Below are 14,267 nucleotides of genomic sequence, written 5' to 3'. Positions count from 1 at the left end.
GGACAGGCTTGTCTCACACTTTCACTGGCCCCATATGAATGAGAATACCAAGGAGTTTTGTCGCTCCTGTGTCACTTGCCAAGCCAGTGGTAAGTCAGGTGGCACAACAAAGGCCCCCCTCATACCACTACCTGTGGTGGGGGTTCCCTTTGAAAGGGTGGGGATTGACATTGTTGGTCCAATGGAACCCCAGACAGCATCAGGGCACAAGTTTATACTGGTGGTAGTGGATCATGCCACCAGGTATCCTGAAGCTATTCCACTTAGGACCACTACAGCACCTGTAGTGGCAAGGGCCCTAGTTGGAGTGTTCTCCAGAGTGGGCTTCCCTAAGGAGGTTGTTTCTGACAGAGGTACAAACTTCATGTCAGGATATCTGACTGCAATGTGGAAGGAGTGTGGTGTGAACTACAAGTTCACCACACCCTACCACCCACAATGCAATGGGCTTGTTGAGAGATTCAACAGGACCCTCAAAGGGATGATTCATGGGCTACCTGAAACTCTTAGGAGAAGATGGGATGTCCTGATCCCCTGCCTCTTGTTTGCTTACAGAGAGGTCCCACAGAAGGGGGTTGGCTACAGCCCTTTTGAGCTTCTGTATGGACATCCTGTAAGAGGACCCCTGTGTTTGGTGAAGGAAGGATGGGAGAGACCTCTCAAAAAGCCTGCAACCAACATAGTGGACTATGTACTTGGTCTCCGCTCCAGGATGGCTGAGTATATGGAGAAGGCATCTAAAAACCTGGAGGCCAGCCAAGAACTTCAGAAAGCTTGGCATGACCAAAAGGCTGTTTTGACTGTGTACCAGCCAGGACAGTAGGTGTGGGTGCTGGAGCCAGTGGCCCCAGCAGCTCTGAAAGACAAATGGTCTGGGCCCCACACCATCATTGAGCAAAAGGGAGAGGTTACCTACTTGGTGGACCTTGGAACTCCCAGGAGCCCTCTCACAGTGCTCCATGTTAACAGGCTCAAGGCATATGTTGACAGGAAGGACATGAGCTTGCTCATGGCCACAGATGAGGGACAGGAGGAAGAGAGTGACCCTCTCCCAGACCTGCTCACTCAGAATCCTGATGATGGATCAGTTGATGGTGTTGTCTTTTGTGGCAGCCTCACTGAACATCAGCAACAGGATTGCAGGCAAGTCCTGCAATTCTTCAGACATATGTTCTCTCTGACACCCAGCCAAACTGATTGGTGTACCCATGATGTTGACACTGGAGACAGTCTGCCTGTTAAGAGTAAAATCTACAGACAGCCTGATCATGTTAGAGACTGCATCAAAACTGAAGTGCAGAAAATGTTGGAGCTGGGAGTCATTGAGCCCTCAGATAGCCCTTGGGCTAGCCCAGTAGTTCTAGTGCCAAAGCCTCACACCCAGGGTGGTAAGAAAGAGATGAGGTTTTGCGTAGACTACAGAGGCCTCAATGCAGTCACTAAGACTGATGCCCACCCAATACCAAGAGCAGATGAACTTATAGATAAATTGGCTTCTGCCAACTTCTTAAGTACATTTGATTTGACAGCTGGGTATTGGCAAATCAGGTTAGCTGAGGAGGCCAAACCCAAGACAGCATTTTCTACCCCTGGAGGGCATTATCAGTTTGTGGTAATGCCCTTTGGACTGAAAAATGCACCTGCCACCTTCCAAAGGTTGGTGAATCAAGTCCTCACTGGGCTGGATGACTTCTGTGCAGCATATCTAGTCGATATTGCTGTCTTTAGCTCCACCTGGGAGGATCACCTGGTCCACCTGAGGAAAGTGTTAGAGGCTCTGCAAAAGGCAGGCCTCACTATCAAGGCCACAAAGTGCCAGATAGGGCAGACACAGGTTGTATACCTGGGCCACCTTGTAGGTGGAGGCCAGGTTCAGCCACTGGAGAGTAAGATACAGGCCATCAAGGACTGGACTCCTCCAATCACCCAGACTCAGGTTCGAGCTTTCTTGGGCCTGACTGGGTACTATAGGAAGTTTGTCAGAAATTATGGGTCCATAGTGACCCCTCTTAATGACCTGACAAGCAAAAAGATGCCAAAGAAAGTTCAGTGGACAGCAAGCTGTCAGAAAGCATTCAATGACCTAAAGCAGGCCATGTGCACAGCACCTATCCTAAAGAGTCCAGATTACTCCAAGCCATTCATTGTCCAAACAGATGCTTCTGAGTTGGGTGTGGGGGCTGTTCTGTCTCAACTGAATTTTGATGGTAATGATCAGCCTATTGCTTTCATTAGTAGGAGGTTGACACCCAGAGAGAAAAATTGGTCAGCTATTGAGAGGGAGGCCTTTGCTGTGGTCTGGGCCCTGAAGAAGCTGAGGGCCTACTTGTTTGGCACTCACTTCACCATTCAGACAGACCATAAGCCCCTCTTGTGGCTAAATCAGATGAAGGGTGAAAACCCCAAACTGCTTAGGTGGTCCATTTCCCTACAGGGGATGGATTTTACAGTGGAGCATAGACCTGGTACTGATCACAGCAATGCTGATGGGCTCTCCAGGTATTTCCACTTAGAGCAAGAAGACTCACCTGGTCAAGGTTAGTTTATTGTCCCAAAGTTTGGGGGGGGGGTCATGTAGGAGAGTAGGGTCTGCAATCCTATGATCACCCAGATTTTTGCTTTTTGCTGCACTGGTTTACGACTTTCCCTGGCTGTGGGCCTGCTAATCAGACCCACAGCCTTGCTGTTCTCTCTATCCAAATTGTACTCAGGTACTGAATTGGCACTGGGCCCTCTCCAAGTCCCTGTACCCAGGGCTGAGGTGTACCCAGAAGTCTCCCAGGGGCTGAAGCATGTATTATGCCACCCCTGGGCTGACTAACTAAACTGACACAACTGGCTGCACGACAGCTGGGGCAAGGTGGTGTACTCACCCTTTGCTTTAGATATAGTATACCTATATCTAACCCTAAAATGGACACACAGATCTCCTATCAGTCACTCCTATGGCAGGCCTTAACAATCCTGAAGGCAGAGTGCTTGGAATCGTGTGAGATGGTGCTCTGGCATGAGCTGAGCCTGTCTGCGGCTTTCGGGATCCATCCCTTAGCCGTTTCCATGATATCGCATACCATATACTCTTAAGTGCATTATAATCCTCGCGGTTATATGCCAACTCTGGTATCGCTTTATCAAAACATGTCGAGTAAGGTGTCATACGAATTGGAATACTAACCCCTCGCCAATTCTGGCGACGGGGTTAGCATTCCACCCTTCTAGAGGGACACGACATGTATGTAACCCCTAACCCCGGTTAAAGTCAGACAGAGCCTTAGCATCCACAAAATGGATGCTGCCACCGAGACACAAGTCTGCCCTCCTGCTGCTGGGAGTCCTCCCAGAGCAGGAGATAAGGACAAAGGGTTTCCTGCCAGGGGCGGTGCCAGCACCGTCCCAGACAGGACTTTGTGTATTGTAGGTAGGCAGGGCTTCAGAGGAAGGTGACTGCACGTGGCACCCCGGTGCTCACTGTGCATAGGCTGGCTTGAACCAGTTCCAGGGACACTCCAGACCCTGTGCTGGGGAAAAGCCCGCCAAGGAAGTGGGTGTAACCACCCCCCTCCTGGTCCCACCCCTAGGGCAGGACTTAGTCGCGTGCCAGACCCCTTTTCCCAGATAAAGGTAGGAGCAGGCCCCCTTCCAAATCAGATCATCTTTGAATCCTGAAACTACTTTCCACGAAAGGAACTCAAGACTTCTTCCTAAGATTTCTCCCTTGTGACTAAGGAGTAGTCACCCTGCATCCGCAGGCACCATCTTAAGAACACTGCGGTCTGCTGCAAGTCCTTCCTCCGGAATCCGACTGCCCAGCTCGACGAGAACCGGCTTCCCTGGCACCTCTGACCTCTACCCACCTCTACAGCCCAGCTGAGAACCGTGGGTGCGACGAGACCTCGAGGGACCGGCCATCTGCAAGACTGCACGACTTCTGCACAGCAAGCCCGCCGAGTAATTTCCTGGTGAGTGCTTTGGGGTCCGAGAAGCCCCGACCCTGAGCAGCTCCAGCACCGAAGTGCAGCCTCCCAGCATCTCCACGATCTGCGTGGGGCCCTTCTGCTTTTTGCTGCTCACCGCGTTGTTTGGCTACTAGCCCGCTGGCTTGTGGCCTTCTGAACAACGCCCGACGACATCACTGCTGCTGGTCTGGTTGCTCCAGACTGGCCCTTGCTCCCTTCCCGAAGAGGAGCACCCCGGACCCTCCTGGTCCCCTCAAGACGCCATTTTGAGTCCACCGCGTGGGCTTGAATTAGCCAAGGCTTGTTGCCCAATCCTGGGTAACTTCGACGCCGACAGCTTCATCCATCGTGGGACAGCTCGCCTCTCCATCCGGGTCGCCGACAACGCCTCCTGGTCCGTGAGATCTGCAGAGCCAGCGTCGCCCACTCACCTAGTCGAGGTGACTGCCATCCGGTGCCCTCCTGGTGCCCACTGACTACTGGCTAGTAGTCACGAACTTGGTCCCCTCTGCTTTCAGGTGTCATCCATCTTCCAGATCCAGGCTTGGATCAACTCGAACTATCTTCACTGGTCGCCTGCCAGCATCTTTCTTCCAGGCTCCTGGTCCGGCAACGAGGATTCCCGACGTCTTTTGAGACCTATGCAGCTGCAGCCCCTGGGCTAGGTAACTTCGGCATTTCGGTGCCCCAGCATAGCCTCACTATCCAAGGGTCAGGATCCACTGTCATTTTCTTCCTACCAGGTCGGGTTCGCCCGTAAACACTAACTTTAACTTTACTAGCTTCCATAGACTTTGTCCCGCATCCCGCGTGAGAGTGCACACTCTGCACCCGAGTCCCCTAGGTCTCCTAGAAGTAATCTAACGATTCCCTAGTCAAGTCCTAGCGATTCCAAAGCCTATTAGTACTGTACTTACCTGCTAGTAATTTTGCATTCCACTTTTAAAGTATATGGTTTTTCGTGCCCCTCGGGCATTTGTGTATACCGTGCTAACTTAAGTATTTTCGTAAGAGTTTTGTTGTGTGCTTAGCACCCTGTCCTCATAAAGAGTACAGGGTTGTTGTGATTCTAATAAATATATTGTTTATTTTCATAACACTTGTGTGGTGTCCTTTCACTGGGTGTTCAAGGGGTAATGTGATGGTAAAACAGCTGGCTTAACACGCCCTCTAGAGTTTTAGCCTTAGACTGCTCGTATCCATGCTACTAGGATAGCTGGTCTATAAGGTTGACTTACAACCAATCATCAATAAGGGTTGTTTGGACTGATATATAGTGATCACTAGAATAGTGAACACTGCACATCAGGCCAACTTCTCACAGTTTGCAAGTAGGCATTTATGAATACACACGTGCACACCACACAATATGGAAATTTCAAAATTAAGAATTGCTAAATTTTTGGGAAACAGGAATCCAAGATAGCACACACACACAGAGGGTTATAGTTTCATGTACCACTGACTCCCCCTGGGCACAATGGGTGAAAGCAAGGCAAAATGGGTGCAGGCCTATGGCACAAAGCTCACTGCCTGCCTTCAAAATGGCCGCTTGACCCCCATCCACATGGCCAGGACCATGCCTCAAAATGGCCCCCACCAACATAGCCAGCCCCCAACCCCTACTCCAAAAAGTAAAAAAAAACCAACACCAATCAAATCACCACAATCCAATGCCATCCATCAAGTTTCAGAAGGTTTATGCTGCCTGCTGGTGGTTTTCTGGTGCGAAGTTGCAATTTTTTCAATTTCAATTTCAATCTTTATTCGGTTAAAAACCTTGTAAGATACAATACATTTAAAAAAAAAATACAAAAAATACAAACAAATGCAAAGTCACAGTTAGATTTGAAGACAGATAGCAGCACATGATTCTTGTAACACGAAAAAAAGGAAAATTATTTACATGTCCCAAGGATGTTTTTCAAATGGAAGACAATACATTACAGACGGCCTGTCTCATCTAGCGGGATCACTTATTGAATAAAAAGTATAGCACAATGGAATAAATACAGTTTAAAAGAAGCACCAGGATCACTAAAAACAGCAGTACTTTAGCGTATAATGTAAGACCAATTCTATTTTCCTCTGTGCTTAACATGCGGATACTATTCTAGCCACCAGTAATCCATGTGAGGGTAAGTAGAATTAGATTTTAAAACCTTTTCTCTTTCTAATCATGGCTACACATAAGAGGAAACGGCTCAAGCTAAACACTATTGGTTGTGAGGTATCACCCTTGAATACTCTAAGCCAAACCTCAACTTGGCGAAAGCCTAACAGTTTACATATAGGCTTTAGCCATTTTTTCCTTGCGCTAGAATAAGCAGGGCATATAAATAATACATGGGATTCGTCCTCTTTCAACCCCATTTCACAGAGCTCACATAAGTTAGAGTCAATATTCTCGTTTGCACTCTTATTACAATGCCATTTGGCTGTCATGGCCCTCGTTTGTAAAATGCCATACCTAAATTTTAGATATAGACTCTTGGCAAACGGGGGATACATTTCATCCAAAAAAGGCTCCAATTGCATAGTCATTTTTATTTCAAAAAATTTTGATGTCAAAGTTCCTATGTTGGGTTTGGTTAACACGGAATCATTTATAAACTCCCAGTACCTTTGTTTCAGGAGTTTTTTTGAAGAATTGGTTAGCGATTCAGGGTCAAACTGTGGTATATAAATAAATAATACCGGATCTAGGTTTTACTGGACATAGCAATAACAGATAGCTCAATAAATAAGAGTCAAGATTCGAGGTAGTAGGAGTTTGCAGGTTTAATACAGCATAAAGGACAGGAACAGGACAACCTGCACGGGAACAGGATGGCAGGGCCCTGGCATGGCCCGACACGGGGGCAGGATTGGACTGGCGTGGCCCGGCAGCTGCCGGGGCTGGATATGGGATGAGCGCGCTAACATTTAATAACAGTACACAAGCATATATACTAAAACAGTTGCATTACAATGAATACAGTAGGCGGAGCAGTGGGTGTGGTCAGTAGCAGTCGCGAAAGATAAGGGTGAAAGTAGGTGTAACAGGAGGCGTATACATGGACATGTGATGTAAACGTAACAGAATATGTCATAAATGGGGCGGAAACATGGAGGGGGCTACCTAAGGAGCCGGGACCTCTGACCTAATGGTGCGCGCAAACTGACAATGACGTGTTACTAGGAGAAGCTGGGGGCTATGAACTCTGCGCTAGGAGCAGAGACTGAAGTCTGGAGAGTCAGGGCGACATGTACCTAAATCCTATCTAGTATCTAATGTTTAGAGGACATGTTGATATAAACTAAGAGTCAGGAGGGGAGAGGCTAACAGACTCTAAGACTGGAGCATGCATTATTCTACATGTAGTGCGTGTTGAGGAATATTAAATGACCATTAAATGCACAAAGTCCTGGACAATATTATCCCAGATGGCTGTGATTAGATTCTGGAAGAGATTGGAAGACCCAGAAAGTAAAAAAGTAGCGTACTGGTGTCGCAAAGAGATTCAGAAAAGTGAGCTAAAATGGGCAAAGGCCATTAGGGAAAAAATGAAGGGTATCTGTAACACATTGGAGATCAGCTTGGACTTGGGAACCTATCAAATCCAAAGTACCAAAGGTGACCTGAAGCAAAGGGGCAAAGAAGTCTCCAAAGTGTTAGATATAAGTTACCTAACAAAGAAAAAATCAGTTGCGCATATGCTAAATGCCTGGTCCCAAGAACACTGGTTCCCCTACCTCGATAGATTACCTAATCGTGGACTCAGGCAAGAGATCCTGAGACTTAGAATTGGGGTAAATCCATGGATAATAAATAGAGACCTTAAACTAAAAATGTTAGATCTGGATGGTCGCTGCAGGTGCAAGCTGGGAACTAAGGTAGACCTGCTGCATATTATGTTGGACTGTCTGACACTCCTAGAATATAGGAAACTTTGGCTGCGCCCAATTTTTATAAGATATGATGTAAAAACAAGATCGCAGGCAGCTAGACTTTTAACTGAAATTCCCTATATTGACGTTGTAATTGCCCTCGGGAAATTTATAAAGGCGGCCCTGAGAGCATCAAGAACCAAAGAATAACATGTAGTACTGTATGGTTTTAGTGGAATGTATTCATTTGAGTAGTAAAAATGTGAATAGGTTTTAATATACAAATTAAGTTTTAACATAAGTGTAAATTTTAATGAATTTTGTACTTTTGATAAATGGTGTGTAGAATTTTTTAATGTACAAGTTTTAAAATAAGTGTATGAATTTATGGTACATACTCCATTGTGCGTTATGTCACTGCATTGTTTAAAGACTATGGTCATAATAAACATATATTTTGACTTGACTTGACTTGACCATTAAATGCAGTATTTCTCCTACATGGAGACGTAAAGGCTAGACAATGACGGAAACTATTGATGCGATTCAGTAGCTTAGGAATGCAGAGAAGGAGGGCTGGACTGATAACTAGAATCATAACATACTCTTGGCAGACTCGTAGGCAGAGCCAGGGCGAGCCGGGCACTGTGAGGCAGGAAGTAAGTGAAGGGTCGAGGATACAGGTGGGGGCTGTATCGCTCCTCAGCGAGGGTTCAGGAGACAGGAGCTGAATCTGGTGTCCGGGCCCTTTTGAGGCCTAGAAACGGGGACTTTACAATGAAATAACGTGCACACTGAGAAACGTGGCAACGTAACCTTACATAGGCCTGATATTCGTAGCTTTCACGAGAACTGGGAACTGGCATACTAGGGATGGACACAACTGTAATTGCGTCTTTAATCGAACATGGGGGATACATATGCATATTAATCATGCACACATAACATAAGATGGGGAACACGTAGGGACACAGAACATGGCAAAATTTACTTTTCCACATTCCCTCCTTGTCACTACGTTTCCATCAGGAAACATCAATATTCATGATACCATCTATCATTTCATACAGTATCATTTGCTCGTCTCGAATTTTCTTGGAACGGGATTTAGGACGGGACTTGGGACTAGGAATACAAGAGGTAGCACAAATGCCGCAAATCGCAGGGCCACATTGTAAACAGAGGCAGCAACTGAATATGATCGCTACTGCAATACCTAGAAAAGACAATACTTTCCATCCCCAGGCGGAAATTATATTCCAGAACCAACCGGACCATGTCCAGGTGCCTGGATCTTGGTGTAACATATGGGCAATATTATGGAGTCTGGTTATAGCTGAATAAACAGACGGCGCGTTATTAGGAATGAAAATGCAGCAACTAGATCCGATGACTCTACAGGCCCCGCCCCTATCGGCCAGTATGACGTCAAGGACGAGACGATTCTGGAGCACGACAATTCTCATAAAGGATTGCTCTTCAGTCAAGTTACCTAGAGCAGAAGTAGTCTCAATCACTACTGCTTCAAGGGTTCTCGTTAATCTACGTATCAGTTTACTATTTACAACAGTACCTAAATAGGGGAAGACACCTTTATTGATATCTATATATTGTTCTAGAGCAGTTTCAGTATAATCGACAATCGGGAGGTCTCTCTTGTGTCTAGTATGTACTAGGTGGGAATTCCTATGGTAGTCAGGTGGGGCTAGGAAAACTGGTGGCAGTAGGAAGGCAATGTAACAGGTTCCCTCCCAATCGAGGGGCAGACGAACATATGCGGTCTGACCACAAACAAAATAAGAATGACGTGAAGCTTTGAAAATAGATTTCCTACTGTCACTATACTTGACAATAGTAGTACAATCACTATGTCCTACATGTACGGAACCATTCTTTCGGACACATAATTCGCCTTTAACTGGTAGTACTGACATAGCAGGTAAGTCTGGAGTAGTATCAGACTGAACATTCAGGACCATAAAATTCGAAGAATAATTACCTAAATTATAAACTTCATTTTCTAGATCTAACCCTGTTCTGTGGGGAAGACCTTGCTTGTCTGGAAAACATGTACTGTTAAGAAAAGACATATCTGTTGAGGATGACGTTAACGTGGACCATGCTCCACACGAACCATTATGTGAAAATGGATAAGGAAAGAGTGGCAGAACTCCCTTCGGTGTCTGGAAAGGGGGGAGTCGACCACACACCCAACAATTAGTGGCATTGCTGGTCTGGTGTGAATAATGTAACATGCAGATAAAAGAATTATTTCGCATAGCGAGACGATAAGAGAGTTCATGAGGAGGCAGATCACTAAACGTGTGTTCTACTGTAGCATTAGCAGACTTATTTACATGAGAAACTGGAAAATACAAATAAAAAGCATAACCTGTGCAGGTAGTCATAAGGCTGAAAAACAATATGAAACTTAAAAAAACGATACATCGGATTGAGTTTTGACTAACTCTCTCACTATGGGGGTCTATTATATACATGTCAGAAACCGGTCTAACCGTTTCACCTAGGGGAGGACTTAGACAATCAAACTGGCTGACTTATTTTACTAGACCTTAGTTTTTTCTTATACTCCTGTTGCGGAGTTTTCTCTAACGGGGAGGGTTCAGTATCATTGTCTTTTGCGGGACAGTCCTTAAGAATAGTACTTTGGCAGTCTTTCAAATCCTCGGTAATGTTCTTAGAAACAGGCTTTAGTCCAAAAAATCTTTTCACATGTGACAGGTGGACCCAGCCCTTCCTGCCTTCCAGCTTGACGGCAGTACGGGTGGCCAGGAGGACCTGTCGGGGTTCCTTCCAGCGGGGCTCCAGCGGACTTGAACGATCAAAGTTCCGGACAAGAACCATGCATCCGGGAACGATGTCATGCGGTGCCACCTCGGTATTGTCTGGAAATGCGGCGGCAACCTGTGAACGACAAGAGTTGAGGGCAGACATCAAGGAAGCTAGGTAATCTGTCAGCATATTACTTGAAACATCGGTAATACTTCGAGGTCTAGGTGTACCCCACATGTTAGGGGGGCGGCCGAATACGACCTCATACGGGGACAGACCTGATCTGGAATGTGCGACCATGCGCATATAGAATAAAGCGACTGGCAGAGCTACTAGCCAGTCCACACCTTTCTCTTTACAAATCTTGGCAATACGGATTTTCAGGGTCTGATTATGTCTCTCTACTAGACCGGCTGCTTCTGGATGGCGTACACAATGGAACTTCCACTGGTACCCTAACAAAAGGGAAACATGTTTCATGAGCTCGGATGAGAATGGCTGGCCGTTATCAGAATATACGACTCTAGGGAGTCCATGACGGGGGAAGAATTCACGAACCAACTGCTTGGCAGTGGTCGCGGCTGTGTAATCTGGGACTGGATATGCCTCTGTCCACCTGGACAAAGCGCATACGACTACAAGGACATACTTAAAACCTCGACATCGCTCCATCTGAATATAATCTATCTGGAGGACTTCAAAAGGGTGGTCAGGGGGCTGGAATCCACCTTGTTCCACCGGGACACTTTTACCTGGATTAAACTGGCAACATATCATACAGGTACGGACTTTCTGCTTGGCTGCAGCTCGTAAATGCTTGTTGAACCAAATGTTCTGGATACTATCTAACATAGCTTTTTCTCCTAAATGTGCTGGACTATGTGCGGTATTGATAATGACTTGAACCATAGAGTTGGGGAGAAACCATGTGGCTCTACCCTTCGTTACCCATCCCTGATCTGTCTGGACCCCTCCTTGTTCGGACCATTTCTTGATTTCATCGGGAGTAGCATGTAACTGGATATCTATGACATCTTGAGTGGGGTCCTTAACTGTCATACAGGTAGTCGGATCTGGAGTAGGTGTCTGTGTCGGATTAACTGGAATGTCTGGAGTCTGTGCTGTGAGCTTGGCTGTGCGATCTGCTAGATCATTACCTTGAGAAATAATGTCTGTAACTTTCGTATGTGCTTTGCATTTCATGATAGCAATAGATGTCGGTAAGTGTATGGCATCTAACAGAGCTTGAATAAGGAGACCATGCTGAATCTTGGTTCCATGAGAAGTCATGAAACCTCTCTCCTGCCAGAGCACTCCAAAGTCGTGTACAACTCCAAATGCGTAGCGTGAATCTGTGTAAACATTAACTTTCAGGTTCTTAGCGTGTATGCAGGCTTGTGTCAGAGCAACTAGCTCTGCTGCTTGAGCAGACAGGGTGTCAATACGGTGTGTTTCTATAACTTCAGTGTCAGTAGTCACTGCATACGCGGCTACTAGTTCTCCTGTACTTGTTCTCATACATGAACCATCCACATAAAGTGTCAGGTCAGGATCTGGTAATGGAATATCTGTCAGATCTTGTCTTGGCTTAGTCATAATGTTAACTACTTCCACACAGTCGTGTGTGGCAGGATTTGAATTAACTGATGGTAACAGTGTAGCAGGATTTAGAACGTTGCAGCGTCTGATTTCTATGTGTGGCTGGAACAGTGTCAGTTCATAACCTGTTAAACGTGCAATTGTCAAGTGCTGAGTCTGTGTTCGGTTTAAAAGAACTTCCACGGAGTGTGGAACTTGTACTGTCAAGGAATGTCCTAATACTATGGAATCACTTTGTCTGATAGCTAGTGCTGTGGCTGCAACTGACTTGAGGCACGCAGGCAGAGCCTGGGCTACAGGATCTAATGTGCTCGAAAAATAAGCACAAGGCTTGTACTGTCCTGCTTGATCTTGTGTGAGAACAGATAATGCTGTACCTTCACGTTCTGTGACGAAAAGTGTAAAAGGCTTACTGTAGTTCGGTGTAGCTAGAACTGGAGCTTGGCATAAAGCTTTCTTTAACTCATTAAAACTAAGTGTATGTTCAGATGTCCAAGGGAGGACAGTCGATACGGCTGCCTCCTGTGTCGTTAACTGTATCAGTGGCTTAGCTAGAAATGCATACTGAGGAATCCATTGTCTGCAGTAAGAAGTGAGGCCGATAAAAGCACGTACCTCCTTCTGGGTCTTGGGCTGAGGAAGACTCGATATTAACTGGATACGGTCTGGTGTCAACTGCCTACCCCTCTTGGACAGTAAGTGGCCTAAATAGATCACTTGCTGGACACAGAATTGAAGCTTCGAAGGGGACACCTTGTGCCCCATCTCGGCAAGGAAATACAAGACTGTAAGTGATGCTCGCTCGCAAGCACGCTCAGAACGGGCTGTGATCAGTAGATCATCGACATACTGGAGCAGGGCAGTGTCAGTTGGCATGTGAATGTTATCTAGTTGTCTCTTAAGTGCTTGACTATAAATACTAGGACTTTCTGTGAAACCTTGAGGAGCTCGTGTGAACATATAGCTTCTTCCATTTAAACAAAATCCGAAAAGAAACTGGCTGTCTGGATGAATGGGGACACTGAAAAACGCGTTCTTGAGGTCTATGACTGTAAAAAATGAGGCTTCGGAATCAATGGCTGTCAATAGGGAAGAAATATCTGGGACAACTGGGTACTGAGGAATAATACATTTATTGAGTTCTCGAAGGTCAATCACTAATCGATATACTGGGGGTGCATTTGGATCAGTACGTTTCATGACTGGAATGATCGGAGAATTACATACATTGGAGTCAGTTTCTACAACTACTCCTTGAGCCATGAGCTCGTCAATAATTTTGGATAAGGCTGCTACAGCCTCAGGTGGCAATCTGTACTGTCTGATTCGTGGTAACACTACACCTGGTTTGAGAGTCACACGATGGGGTGTGATTTGCATATAACCAACATCAGTTGGACCTTGCGCCCATAGATGCTGTGGAACATTGGACAATCTCGGATCAAAATCTCGTAATACATAGTGACCCTTGAAGTCACGTAGGAACAAGCGTATTCCCTCTGGGGAGCAGCAAATAACTGCACCTAATTCTTTCAGTGTTTTAATACCCAACAGATTTTCTGGACATGACTTCGTAAGTAACAGATCAGTAGTACGGGACAATGGACCTACTTCTAGAGTAACTGGCTTAGATATCTCGTTTACAATAGGCTTTCCTGAAAATCCAAGGGAAACATTTCTAGAGCCTGAGAGCGGAGCCCCTGGAACTTCGGCGTGACTGATGGTCGTCCTACTTGCCCCTGTATCAATCAAAAACTTTCTGTCTTTCCCTAGTACTTGACTATGAACATAGGGACCTTCTTGATCTACAGGAATCTCGATGAGAGGCAAGCCTACCTCCCTCTCTAGGCTGTTTCATGAATATGGCTGATACTCTGGATACTCAGACTGTGCATATTGGTACATCTGCTGTGTAACATGCTGTGTTGCAGCAATAGGCTGCGGTGCTGTAACTGTCTGTTGTGCATTCTGTGGCTGAGAAGTCTGTGAAACTTGTTCTTGTCTAGGCGGACGTGGTCTTTCTTTAGTCTTACCGGTAGCTATGTTATG

General features: G+C 46.1%; 1 protein-coding gene across 14 annotated transcripts in view; it reads right to left on the bottom strand.

Moving 5' to 3' along the window:
- The window catches only part of LOC144773261 (uncharacterized), a 7,170,044-nt gene that overhangs the window by 5,551,199 nt on the left and 1,604,578 nt on the right, over window positions 1-14,267 (bottom strand). The window lies entirely within an intron of this gene.

Source organism: Lissotriton helveticus, chromosome 8 (assembly GCF_964261635.1).
Source record: "Lissotriton helveticus chromosome 8, aLisHel1.1, whole genome shotgun sequence".
Classification (NCBI taxonomy): Eukaryota; Metazoa; Chordata; class Amphibia; order Caudata; family Salamandridae; genus Lissotriton; species Lissotriton helveticus.
The sequence above is the reverse complement of the archived record's forward strand: the minus strand, read 5'-3'. Positions and strand labels throughout refer to the sequence as shown.